At 37.6% G+C, this 13,870-nt stretch overlaps 1 long non-coding RNA gene across 1 annotated transcript; it reads left to right on the top strand.

Annotated features, from left to right (window-relative positions):
* The first annotated feature begins 9,025 nt into the window (after positions 1 to 9,025).
* On the top strand, positions 9,026 to 13,620 carry LOC127046010 (uncharacterized). Its single transcript, XR_007772893.1, has 2 exons — positions 9,026 to 9,996; positions 12,622 to 13,620. It is a non-coding gene; the product is annotated as an uncharacterized LOC127046010 (long non-coding RNA).
* Positions 13,621 to 13,870: the final 250 nt, after the last annotated feature.

Here is a 13,870-nt window from a genome sequence, read left to right on the forward strand (position 1 = left end):
GGGCCGTGTCCCTTGCTGTGACTGCTGCACTAATACATTCCCGCTCCACGCCCAACCCCCCCCCCCCCCCAACAATCTTGTTACTATCTTGTTGCTGTCCTCAGTATGACTGCAGGAGTCATTCCTACTGCCACTGTAGTGTACCCGTTCCACCCTCATCCACACACTCTGTGCTCTCGTTTCTTTCCCCCTTAGTGTGACTAATGAACTAATACATGATAATACAAAGAATAAATTATCGTTATTAATTCTGATCGTTCGCCCCCCAAAAAACTTCAGTAATGTGGCTGCACGCTAGGTTGGCAGTTAGTGCCACATTGTGAAAGTGATGTTGAACAGAAGCTATGACAGATGCTAGACACTATAGGCCCTACACAAAAACAGTTCTTGAGCAGAACTCTTCTCTAAATTTACTTAAAGGTAGTTTATTCTTTGCCAGATTTGTTTTGTTTCTAATGTAAATTCATTTGCTGTCTCTCTCAAAAAGCAGAGAGAAACTGTGGGGGAGGGGTGGTTGAGGTGATCAGCAGAGAGGAAAATCTCAGGCTTTTCAATTCTCCATTGTAAGCAGGTATGGCTGTAGCAGAAGGAACTAATTGTGGTTGAGAGTGTAGAGAGATTAAACACAGCCTTGCAAAATTCTGCTCCCTCACTTGCCCTAGGGCCAGTAATAATTTTCTTTCTTTTTTTCCCAGTAAAATATCACTAATTTATTTTCATTGTCATGCTAAAGGGTAGGCAAGCAGAATTTGTACATTGGCCCAGTAAATTTTCGTGATGATTTTGTAAGGCTGCCTTAGTAACATTTTGGAGTTTATTTAAATAAATATTATTGAATTATATGTATTGTTCAAAGTGTTGTTACCAGTACCCAGAAATTGTGGGGTTGGATGCATTTTATAAATGGCTAAATAAATAATAAAACCTCTGCACATATGCATGGTTTGTGAAGAGCTGCTGTGTGGAAGGGGAGGAGGGATGTGCACAACTCTCTAGCCCCTTGGGATATCTGAGTATGCAATGCAGTTTGTGCGCAGGATATTTTAGATCAGGCTCTTTCTCTCCTACAAAGTTTTAAATGAAATTATTTAGATAGAGGAGGAAGAACTCGGGGGAGGGGAAAAGGAGTGGTGAAGGTCATTTCCTACATGGATAGGCCCTAGCTAAACATTTTGCTTAACATAACAGGACTATTTAAATCTGTAATCTGAAAATTCCTTCAAAAGCATATATAGTAATATATAGAGATTAGAATTTTGTTCTTAAAAAGAGGATGCCATAAAATATTGGGAATTTAATATAGTTCAGCTTGTGTAAAATCACCCGGTATCTTCCCTTTAAAACAAAAGAACTATAACAACAGTTAGAATAAAAGTTAGAATGTAGAACTGATTACATAACATGTTGGCAAGACAATTTTGATTGCTTTTTGGGCTCGTAAAATAATCTGAAAATTGCAGGTGCACACCAGCTACTTTGTTTGTGAATAAAGGAATTAATATCCTGAAGTTCTAAAAACCCACAAATTATTTGAAGCTGAGAGATACAGTGTCTCAGGCCCTCTTCATTCCTTTCAGGACAATGACATCTAATTTAAACCGCATCCCCAATCATTTTGTTAAGCCTGACAAGAATAAAATAATGGTATAAAAGCAAATTTTTCTTAATGTCCCTGATTGGTAATATTAGAAAATAAATATCTATGTCTTTTTATGATAATATAGTGAACATACTATGGTTTTGGGAATTAACATATCCATGCTTGAAAAACTTATATTCCAACTAAAAATTAGAAACAATGTTTTCTCCTAGTTTGTTAGCAATTTGGAAAGTTTTCCTAAGAAGGTAACTGTATTTTAAGATACTAATTTTGTAATTTATTCTTTTAAAAATAAGTGTTACAATCCATAGATCTTTCTCCATGTAGTATTAGTTATCTTAAGATTTGGCCCTTTATAAAACTGAAAGCTGTCACAAAAGAAAATCATAATGCAACAACTGTCAAAGATTTCACCAAGAAGATATTTTGTAAATATACTTTGAAATGTGTGAAATTTTATCTCTCTATACAGTACATTAACACAATGTAATGCCACTTCAGTACTGATCAATCTGAAAATTTCCTTTTGTAAAAATGCAGTCAAACTTTGATCTTCTAAATTATTTAATAAAAAATTGCTTATTTTTAATTGATTGTCATTTAGTTCCTTTGATGGAATGAACATTAAATAGGCTGAAAGAGACTCCATGATCAGTACCTTATGGCAGTGTGTAATATTTGATGGCAAAATTTAGATAACCTCTTGATAGTTCTGCAAAACAATCATTTGGAGGAGACCTTTGAAATGCAAAAGAGAAGAAATACATTACCACAAAATAAGTACTGCAAGTAGTGTGCCCGTAACAAGCTATGGGATAGGCAAGTAAAATCTCGTAACATATATTTTTTATGAGTCTAGTGATTAATAAGCATTGACATGATACAGGGGGTGATTTTCTTTTGGAAAAATAAGTCAGTCCTTAAAATGATGTGTACACATATATGTGGGATTATAATAATTAAAAAGGAAAGTAATTCAATTAATATGAATTAATCATTTAAAATTTAACTTGTGTGCAAGGGGTAGATACAATTGTTTTACTAAGAGGTGTCTAGAAAACATGAAATTTAACATAGTAACATTATGAGAAAATGGGTACAATATAAGATTATACATTTTTCTGTATTACTTTTATATTTTACGTTTCTCAAATAATTTGTTTATTTTTATCTCCAGAGGTGAATGGCAATTGTACTTACAAACTGGCAATTCTTTAAAAAAAAGTTTAAGATATTATTCAATAAAATGTTAAACAGCTTCTTCAGTGATTAAATTTATTATTGTGCAGCACTCCAGACTTACTGACAAAATAAGAAAAGTACTCATATTTTTGATTACCAATTAGCAATTTCCTGTAACAGTTCTAAAATATAATTTTAAAACATTTTCTTTAAATCTTGCTAAACATTCTTAAGACATACAAAAACACATCCTGTGCTTGCTCAGTGAAAGAAGGGCCGTTGTTTAATCATTTGACAGAAATACAGCATATTAAAAATTAAAGCAGGTGCAATATTCTGAAGATTCCTTAGATATAAAAATCTGAGGAATAGCACACAAACCAAACAAATGCATTCATCCCATATGCTATTTTCAAAAACGAGCTAAATTGAGGAGTTCTGTTTCTGGACTTCTAGGTAGGAGAATTGTCTTCTTTATAGAAAGTAAGTCTTTCCTAGAAATTTTAGACTTATTTTTTCATTGAGACTATATTCAAAGAGCTTTCATCTTTACCTGTGTGCAAAAGGATGTGATGTACAACAAAACACATGTAATTAAAAACAAGAATAATTACAATAACCTGACATTCAATAGGTAAGTTACTATTGTTCATATTTTTCTACTTAAAATACATCAGAAGTTTTGTTTGCCTTCTGTTTACATATGTTAACATCACAAATAGCCTTAATCAAAATAAATGTTAATCATGGCTATTTGCTTATTCCTAGGAAAGAAGCAGCAAAATGGTCACTCTACAATTGTAGAGAGTATATGACTCTTGAGTTCTGACCTTTGCACATAGTGTGTTTTAAATGGCAGATTGGCTTGGATCCAACCAATTTAGCTATGTTCAATTATGAGAGACATAGTATATATATGAAATCCATATTAAAAATATGTATCTAGTGTTTACTGTATGTTTTCTTATAAGTTATACCTCTAAAAAGTATAGTTTTCTATTTTCTTCAATACATTAATACCGATTATCAAACTAGTACATGTTATTCAATCAGTACATATTTTTTAATAATTAAAATGTTTTAATATGAATTCGCCTCTTATCTAGTGGTTTGTATCTTACATAGTTATAGATTATACAAGTATAGGTAATAATATCTAAGACTGTGTCTGACGTATGCTCTGAATATTATTCCTTCTCATTTATTGTGCGATTGCCATTTGTGTGAACATAAGTATAGTTTTTAATGTTTTAGAATGGCAGTATTATTTCACTGTTCCTTTAAAACGACTGTTTAAAAGCATTAATGTTATTGTTTTTAATTGCACTATCACCTTTGGAGACTTCTGGCAAATTCTATTTAACTAGCAGCAATGAATGAAATAGGTGGTTTTCAAGTACTGCTTCTGTTACTAATGTTGACATTTAAATGTTAATTCTAGTCTGAGATTTACTGTAAACATGAAGCAAGTTTTTTTCCTTGAATGAACAATCTTAAACCAAAATTCCAAGTAAAGGAATGAACACAGAATCTTTTTATCGTGGTGCTTAGTTCCTGCTAAAAGATGTAACATTCCCAAAGTGATATAGGTTACATATTTTAATCTAGCAATTAATGTATAATTCTCTACATTAAAAGTGTATTTACATGTTAACCACATTGTTATGTGAGTCAAGTCAAAATAATAATTACAGTATATTACAAAATATGTGAAATAAACTTCCAGCAAACCACACTGAATATTAATGCTGTGCTAATCCTTGAAAAGCTGGGTTAGCAAACTCTGGAATTTAGATATATGATTTAAATGCAATGCACAGCTTTTCTTTAGATAAGACTAATATCCACTGTTAAAGTTTGGGATTTTTTGTGATGTATTTATTAATATATTGGAATTTTTTAAAGAAGTACATTTACATAGTCATTCCTAAAACAAACCTTAAATTGTCTTTATGCATGCATATCGGTGTAGAATTTCTTAAATTAGCATTTTTCTACTAAAGCAATAACTTATATTTTTATTTTTTGTGTTATGATTAGTAATGTAATTTTAATATCAAGGGTCACATTTCCTTTATTTCCACTTGAGTTATGTTTATATTATAATCAATACAAGAAATGACATGCTGAGTTTCTAATCAAGTGTCTGATATAAAACTATTTTAAGATGGATGTGTATAAATTAAATCCATATATGCAGTTTCAAGATAATGGGGTGGGAAAGGGAAAAGTCACTTTTGTTATATACTAAAGCAACTTGGAGTAAATGAACCACATTCGTGGGCCGTATAAATGATATTAGCCCAGTTTACCAAGTACCATTTGGACAAAACAATGTTACTTTTTTATTTAAAGTGTTTTCTTCTCAGTAAGGGGCCATCACCTCCCAATCTCAAAAACACGCCCAAGAATATGTTAATTAATTGTATTGTGTCCCTGAAATAGAGGTTGCCAAATGCAATAAAAAAAGCCCATAGATCAATGAGCTATGTTCCCACTGCTAGTTGCTAAAAGTAATTTCGATTTTGAATTTGTAGATGTACACACATTTCTGCTATGTATGGGGTTTTATCATTAAAAACTTTCTGATAACAAGTGTAACGTGATCACATAGGGTATATCTTGGGAAGCTTAACATTCCTAGCGAATTAAGCTTGCAAGCCTCAGATCACTTTTTGTCAATCTTAACATGGTACTTCAGAGTCGGAATGCGGGTAATTTTTATATCATGGCACTTCCCCAATTAAAAACAACAATAATGATCCCTTGTGAAAGAAGGACTATATTAAATACGTCAACATATTCCGTACAAGACAAGTACAATATAAAGAACATCGAAGAGTGGCCAGAATGATGTTCCCCTGACTATTTTAAATTTTTTCTTTCAACGAGATAATTTTGAATCCACAATATGCAATATAGATTAACTAAAACAATATGATCGCACGTAATTTCATTTTAAATTACATTTTCTCAAGTTATGTTCACATTCTGAAAATTACCAAACAGCATTTGAGAGTAAACACATTTCAACTCAGAAAATAATCAGAGGTTTTAAATACTTAAAGCCAATTTAATTAGCATTTTTTCTTGTGGAACAGTATTTGCATCTTAAACCTTCAAATGATTTTAAGGGCTTCTACCATCTAAATATAATTGTTCTTTTATTAAACGATTGCCTCCCACAAAAGACTGCAAGTTTACAAAGAGTGAAGGAAAACGAACAGCAAAAACAAGTTCTGGATATACTTTGAAACAACTTAAACGCCACTACAAAGTTAAACGCCCACATTTCCAAGCAGGGGAGAAAAGTCAGTTAACATCTAGCTGACAATAATTCCTATTTATAAACATCTGTTAACTTCTTCGTCTTGTAGTTAAAAACTTTTGTCAAATGTTAGTTTCGTGGTGGTGTGTATATGCAATATGGAATAAGACGTCAATTCTAATTTGCTAAAATAAAATTTCAAGCCCAGTGAAACAATTTACTGAAACCAATCGCTCTTTTTTTGTAGAAGGAATTTGTTCAAAACTACTTAAAGATTTATCCAGAAATTATCATTTTTCCTAATAAATATATGGGACCCCCACACTGCTTAATTTTTTTCACTAACACACAAAGATTATTTTTGCTTTAAATAATATCGCACTTGTTGGAAATTTTCTTTCATATCAAGTTAGTTAACTGTTTTGATTTAATGTAGAGTGAAAAACTCAGGTCTGGATGGAGTGCTGAAATCATTTATTTCTAAACAAGTTTTTGAAAAACATTAAAGCAAAGTATACTTTTCCTGAAAAGCACTAATTTTTATTTTTTTTAAACTGAACAAACACGCAGCTAGCATTTGAAGAAATTGCTGGCTTCATTGTGTTTATATTAAATGCAAAATAAGATAAATCTTTAATTTTTATAAATATAACATTCAAACGTGTTATTTTCAAAATTCTATTTGACTGTATTTATTCTTCCAAATCCCGTGGTTCTGAAAGCTGCTTTTCTCCGAGTTTCTCTAGGAAGTCCTGTTCTAAAACCCACTCACAAGCGTTCTTTCTACGTATAAATCCAGCCCTATGGTGAGGTTTTTACCTTTTGTGTACCATGTAAGTTACAGCCTCACTGGAGCATCCCTCAGTGAATAGCACTTTGAAATAATCCTCTCTACTTATTTACCAGTTGTCTTGTTGGAAACCCCTCAGTTGCTGAGTAGGATATAATACAAACTTGCGCCATAACCCAACTGTGTTTGGAGCTAACATAAAATGCTGTGCAGCGGGAGCTCGTCTCCTTCCCTCACTCTGGCAGGACAAGCCCAGCCAGCTGAAAACAGCGCGAAGAAGGCGGCCTGTGAACAATGGGAGCGGCTGGAGGAAAAGGAACCTAAATTACACTTCCTCTCGCTCACTGCAGCCCCTCTCGAGCCCGTCAGCCCGAGTCACTCATTCACTGCACCATCTCCGGGCCGCCTACCCCGCTCGCACACTGCAGCAAGCTTCCCCAAGCCCGCCTGCTTGCATTTCCTGCCTCAACCGTTGTAGCCTGCCCCACTCTCTCACTGCAGCCCCTTTTCTCCCTCACTAACTGCTCTCTTCAGGAGCCCACCCCACTCCCAGGGTGCAGTGTCTTGCTAGTCAATCTCTCCATGATGGCCGTTAATGCTGCCTCCACGAGCCCACCCCACTCTCTGACTGTTAAACTGACTAGTATTTTCCCTTTGCTCGCCCTATTTGTTACAATCCTCTGCTTGCCCTCTTGACCAACGCACAAGCCTTTGCCCTCCTTTTGTTGAGGACACCCACAGAGTTACTCTATCAGCTGTTCACCCTCAATGTAAAGTGTTTTAAAAGAAGAGTGGGAGATTATTTAGCTGGCCTGCAGCCAACTGTTCTCCAGATCCTAGACTGGGTTCAGGGTTCCAATTATGCTGAGCTGAAAGGATCCTGCCAACTCCATTTGTTACACTGACCTTCCCCCAGCTGGCCTCAATACTGCGTATTTTCTCACATAGCATGAGCACTGCCAGCAGGAGAGGAGGAAACACTGCAGCGGTGGGTTAAATGCAGTGCTTCCTTCTTCCCTTCAGGGGACAGTGCTGTACACCAGACTGGTCAACGTTGTTCTCCTCCCTGCCTCCAAAATCCTTTCTTCCATGCTGCAGTAACTGGAAGGAGGAAGAGGAAAATGGTGGAAATCAAGAGAAAGGATACAAGGGAGAAGGGAAATAGAGGAGACATACCCTCTGCAAAACCGTCCATTTGGATGTTCTATATGGCCTTAATTTCTTTCTGAAAAGTTAACAGGCATTCACTGTAGCCTTCCCAAACCTGGTTATTTCACTCTTTCACTGCAGCCCGCCCGTTCCACTAAAACACTCCTTGCAGCTCGCCTCGAGGACCCTCCAGCTCCACTCATTCACTCAAATGCAGCCCTTTTGAAACGAGGTAGCCCGGTCTTCGCTGGAGCATTTTGATCTGTTTCCCCACTTGCTCAGTCCAGCTTGCCCAAGCCCATCGCCTCTCTCACCCAAAACAGCCTTACTGAACCAGCCTTTTCCTCTCTGCAGTCTCTTGCCGAACCTGAGCGCCTTGGCTTTTCTGCTATAACTCCTTCCTCACAGTTAAAATCGTTAAGTGCTGCAGATATGACTCTTCTCTCAACTAAACATGGCTCCTGTTAAACTATTAATGTCCATTCTTCAAATTTTAATAGTCAACCTAGATCTAAGGATTTCTTTTTTGGGGAGGGGGGATTAATTCCATGTAATTATGTTTTAATCAGCTTCTTTCTCGTTTTAACTTTGTATATAGATCAAACGTTTCACACATTAATCGGAAAATGTACCTAGCCAACACTAATTATTTGAAGAGTTTATTACAGAAATGTAATAAGACATGTTCCTTTTTAATCTGATTTGTATTGGGGGGGTTATAATTACATTTCTTTTAATCCCCTTTATCTCCCATATTTTGTTAGTTAAAATCTGCTTATAACAAATCAGATGTTTCTCTCCGGTATGTTAAAACATTTTTAATGGAAAGAGATCGGCACTTGGGACAAAATGTAGCTCAAAAAATTAAGGAGGATCGGGCTTAACTATAGATTAGGGTTTAACTGACAAATATTTATATTTTGATAATTTGCTTAATGTCACATTTGATTCTGCACCTATTTCCTGAACGCTCAAGACAAGGTACTTTAAAATTTGAGACATTCATGTTTGCCAATAATATTCAACAGGCGACACTAAGTCCAACTCTTCCTCCCTGGCTATATTTTTTCTCCTACACATGTATGTGAGTATCCAATTCCTCTTAATCTAAAATCGGCCTAAACTCCTTTTCTGCTATATTTGGTGAGGGTTAAAAAAAAACCAGAACACTTTCTTCCCCTCCACTTTGTGTTCATCAATTATTTCACCGCAGGGGCAGTGCAAGTTCTGCTACAACCTTCTCCCCCAATATCACTCCCTTTTGAATTATTTTTTCTCTGGAAGTTGCCCTCTTTCCCTCCTGTTGTCTTCTAGAAATCTGCTATTTGGGGGACTGTCCCTGATCTTGGCCCCCTCACCATGTGTATAATGACTTTAAACTCATTGGAATAATCTTCTCCCTAGAATTTCCCCTCCATCTCCCATTATGTTGTAGCCTAGGAAGGCTTTATTCGGGTCGAGAAGATATTCCAGTTCCTGTTTCAAGCACATATATCACCCCTTTAAACTCCTTGGAGCTATTCCACCCTGTAGGGGTTAAACTTCAGGTATCCCAAAACTTGCTGCCTCTACATGTCGTCCCAGTCATTGACACACGTATTTTCTGGGCTCCCAACATTACTCGGGGCCATGATGGGGCTGCTTTAAATTGTGCCAATTCCACGTGTCCACTTTAAACTCATGTGAGCGCGCACACATACACACACCACTGCGTCTGTAGTCTGCCTTATCGGATCCCTCCGCCAGGTTTTATATGCTACTAATATACTACTTGGGGCCATGACAGGAGTACCCCCAAATCCTGCTGCAGGGGCCCTCTTCAAACTGATCTACGCAGCACTGCCCTCCTTAGGCTCAGCCCCGGGCTCTGTTCAGGCTGCTGCTGCCCGGGCGCTGGGCTGCGCTCTGGGTGTGTGACTTCCGGAGAGCCCAATGGCGGGGAGCGAGGGGGGGCGATTACGACAGGCTCGAGCTCGGCACGAGCGCGGCCGGCGTGAGGAATTGTGGGTAAGACAGTGCCCGAGCGGCAAAACGAAACGCTGAGATAAGGGGGAAGGGGTGGGGGTGGGGAGGTGAAAGGTCAGCCGCTGGGAGCCCCCGCGCTCTGCGCCCAAGTAGTGAATGGAGGGAGCAGTAGCGCTCGCACCGTTGCGCATTGTTATGTGGACGCACATTCCAGGGGGCTCCTTGCACATCACACCCCCAACTTTTTTTTTTCCAGGGGGAGATGCTGCCAACAATGCATTACATTTGCTTAACAACAAGTCGGGGTTGTTTTCCTCTCTCTCCTCCCATGCCGGCGTCCCTGACAATACAGCAAAGCAGGAATATAAACACCAAGCGTGTCTCCACTGCAAGAGGAGCAGGGAGTGCAACGGAGGCTTCTGCTTAGGCAATCTCTTTCCTACTTTGGAGCTATGTCTTCTCCGTCTGATCCGCGTGCTTTGCTTTGGGGTGGGGGGGGGGGAAGGTGATTGTCTCCGCCACAACCCCACCCAGTGTGGCAGCTCAATATAATTATGTCCTATGCAGGGGTTTGCTACTAACACCGACTGGCAAAAATGCAAGACTTTTGCTGCTCAGCCGAACGTGAATTATATTTGTTTGCATATAACCCCACCCCCACTGCCTCGATCCTTGCAGGAATTTATTTGATTTATTTATACGAAAGTTTTGTTTTCACCCGTTTCCCTTCTTACTTCGCTAATCAGCACGGAGATCATTACTGGGAACACATTTTAAAACCCTTTTAATCGTTGTTGTTTTTTTAAGTCCCACAAACTATAGTCTCTCTTGGGGGAGCACTGAAATCCTAAGAAAGGTTCCTATCCACACTCATACAAACTACACTTTGATCGCTGTTGGTTTTGGGGAGACTATCTGAGGAGTTTTAGATCCATGAAATTAACTACTTCTGCTTAATCGTGGCTGCTGTTACTGCTATTGTGAGGATCTTTACCAGTAAACATGTTTTAATTTACATTGCTGCGCAACTTTCTAATAATTTTTTAAACCCAAACCCTCCTACACAGTTTCTAAAGGCAAACTTAAGCGAGTCCACCCTCAGCCCCTCACAATAAGCTTGAAATGGAGGAAGAAAATGTAAAGAGTTCGAATGGAGAAGTGGTTCCCTTTGTTCTTTCATTGTTTCTCCACGAACTGGCGGATACAAGGACAAACGCTTACCTTCTTTCCTTTTTGCTCCAAAAACCAGACGTTCCCATCAGCCTTCAAATACACAATCCACCTTAGGAGTGACTACAAATATCGGGAGAGTTTGTATTCCATTATTTTTCGCTCTCTGCCTTTTTTAGTGTAAGATTAAGTTGCCGAGCACGTTGTTGCAAGCTGTAGCCCCCCGCCTTAGTGAATGGTCACGTTCAGGACCCTCCAAGTCCATCCTAATTCTGCCAGTAGAATCGAGGGCATTGGAGGTCTAAAGTTTTAAAAAGGAAAGGGCCTACAACTATCTAGAAAATCTGTAAATACTCTCGGCTTTTCCACTACATTCTGCTTCAATTAAAAAGAAATAAATATTTCACCCGTGAACATTTAATTTAAGAAGTTTAAATTCAGCAGTGTTGATCTTTTAGACTAATTTAGCTTAAAGGCAAATTGAGATAAACTACAATCTACAGCACTGTATATTCCACAGCATGTGTAAGGCATGGGCTTTAAAAAATAAACAAGAACATCATGCAGAAATATGGGATAGAAAATTTAAATTACAATGGTATCTGGGAGAAGTGTGTTCTCTAAAACATAATGGAGAAACATTACTTTAAAAAGTGTCTCCCATGGCAAAATGATTGGTTTTCGTTGTACTATTACTGTAACATACAAAAAGAATCAGCTTTCTGAGTAATCCAATCAGTGTTTAGTACACAGCCTCATAGGCAACACTCCCCCAAACCTTATTTTAATCTGATTATGATGAGATTTCCTGATACAATGAATATTTTAAATTATCCTTGTGTCTTAGTAAATTGGATGAATTTTCAGCCTCCTGTTTCCAGGGGTCCCAGATGCAGAGGAAACCGGCACTGCTTGGAGACCAAGCTCCTGTGGGTTCTGGTCGGGAGTCGGAACCAGGAGACTATAGCCGTCCCCCTTCTCCTCTCTCCCTCCCTCTTCTTCTATCGCCCATGGGCGCTGCATTAATTACTCCCAATTCCTTCCCCTGTGGTTGGAGCTTGGAGCTGGACACTTAAGCGCCTTTTAACACTGCATCTCCAAGCAGCTGGCCATTGCAAAATAAACAAATAAAAGCTTAGGAGATCTAAATAAATTGTGGGACCGAGAGTGTGTGCTGTCTGTTCTTTCACCACCAACTTGTCCTTAATGGCATTCTGGAAGGTTTGTATTTCATAGGAAAATATTGCAACAAACAAGGTAAATAGGGGCTGGCTGAGGGGAAGTGGCTTTTCTTTGATAGCATTTAATTGGAATTGAAACATTCTAGAGCTGTAAACATTCTTTATTTATTCAGCACACATAAGCAGGCATTGTTTTATCACCATCATAATTATGGTGTCCTTTAAACTGGCTGATAGCAAGAGAGATAAGGGAATGTGCCTGTAGCTTCAGATTAAATCTCTCTCTCTCTCACTCTCTCTCTCTCTCTCTCTCCAGTCTCCTCTCCCCGGGTCACCAGAATCCCCACAGTCCTTGGAGATGAGGAGCGCCGGAAGATTGTGGCCTGGCCATCCCTTACGTCATGAAAGTGATTTGTGCCACATTGCTAATTTGGTGCAATCCATAACCTTCTGATCTCCTGTGTTTGTAATTGCTTTTCAGCTTGCAGAATATGTTTTCTCTGACATAGTTCTTGAATAAAGAAATTACTATCGCTCACCTGTATCTAAGAAATGATCTTCCCCAATGTTTGTTGCTTTACCTTTTTCTAATTAAAAATGCACACTTTAGGATCCTTTCAGAACAAAGCTTTGCCAAATCCCCTTTACATCCAAGGATTTGAAAATTTATAAAGGCTGCATTGAATTCAGGATGGGTCAAGGGGCAAAAAAAGGGTAGAAGGTCACTGCATATTGATTGTGGGTCAGTAGACAACATGGCATGTAGTATGTGTCCAAAACATCCCCTTAAAAACTGTATTTAAAAAACAAGATTATCAACATCTGCTGTGTTATTTTGTGATTTTACTGAATTCCAGAAATTTCTGGTGTCTGTGATACATCCACATGGGAAAATAAAACTTACAAAATGCTGAACAGAACTATATATTGTTGCTTTGTTTACATGGAAATAACTCAGTTGTGATGTTATGTTTGATAAATTATTCTGATTTTTTTACTATTAGTTCGCAATTAATTGGCCCAGGTTTTTGGATAATTTAGTTGTGCATTCTTATGTTTGACATATTAGAATTTATGGCAAATTTTAAGCACTGAAGTCACCTTAGGTTGACTTTAAAATAGCAGAAGGACCCTAGTATACTATTCTTTGACCCTGTTACTGGACTCTTTGTGATATCCTCTGTTTTCTGTTTGCATCCCCTATGAGCACAATATGCACAGTGTATCTAAAACTGGTGAACAAGGTTATTTCTCATTTAAATGATCTATTTCTGCATAAAAACTGTGAAAATAAAAGGTGTATTTAATGCTGTCAGTACATGAAGATTGGTCCAGTGCTTAAAAATAATACTAAATAGTAATAGAAATACTCTAATAATGTGGCAATCCTAGTATGAAAATGTACATGAACCCGTAGGAAAAAGAATTTGCTTCATTAGTAAAACTACTGCTGTTAATTGCTGTTGCATTTCACAACTAAACATTTAAAGAAAGGTGTGTGCATTACTTTGCTCAAGAAGGAAGAGGTCAGGCTGAATTGTAATAGTATTTAAACACAATCACAT

This window comes from Gopherus flavomarginatus, chromosome 2 (assembly GCF_025201925.1).
Source record: "Gopherus flavomarginatus isolate rGopFla2 chromosome 2, rGopFla2.mat.asm, whole genome shotgun sequence".
Taxonomy (NCBI): Eukaryota; Metazoa; Chordata; order Testudines; family Testudinidae; genus Gopherus; species Gopherus flavomarginatus.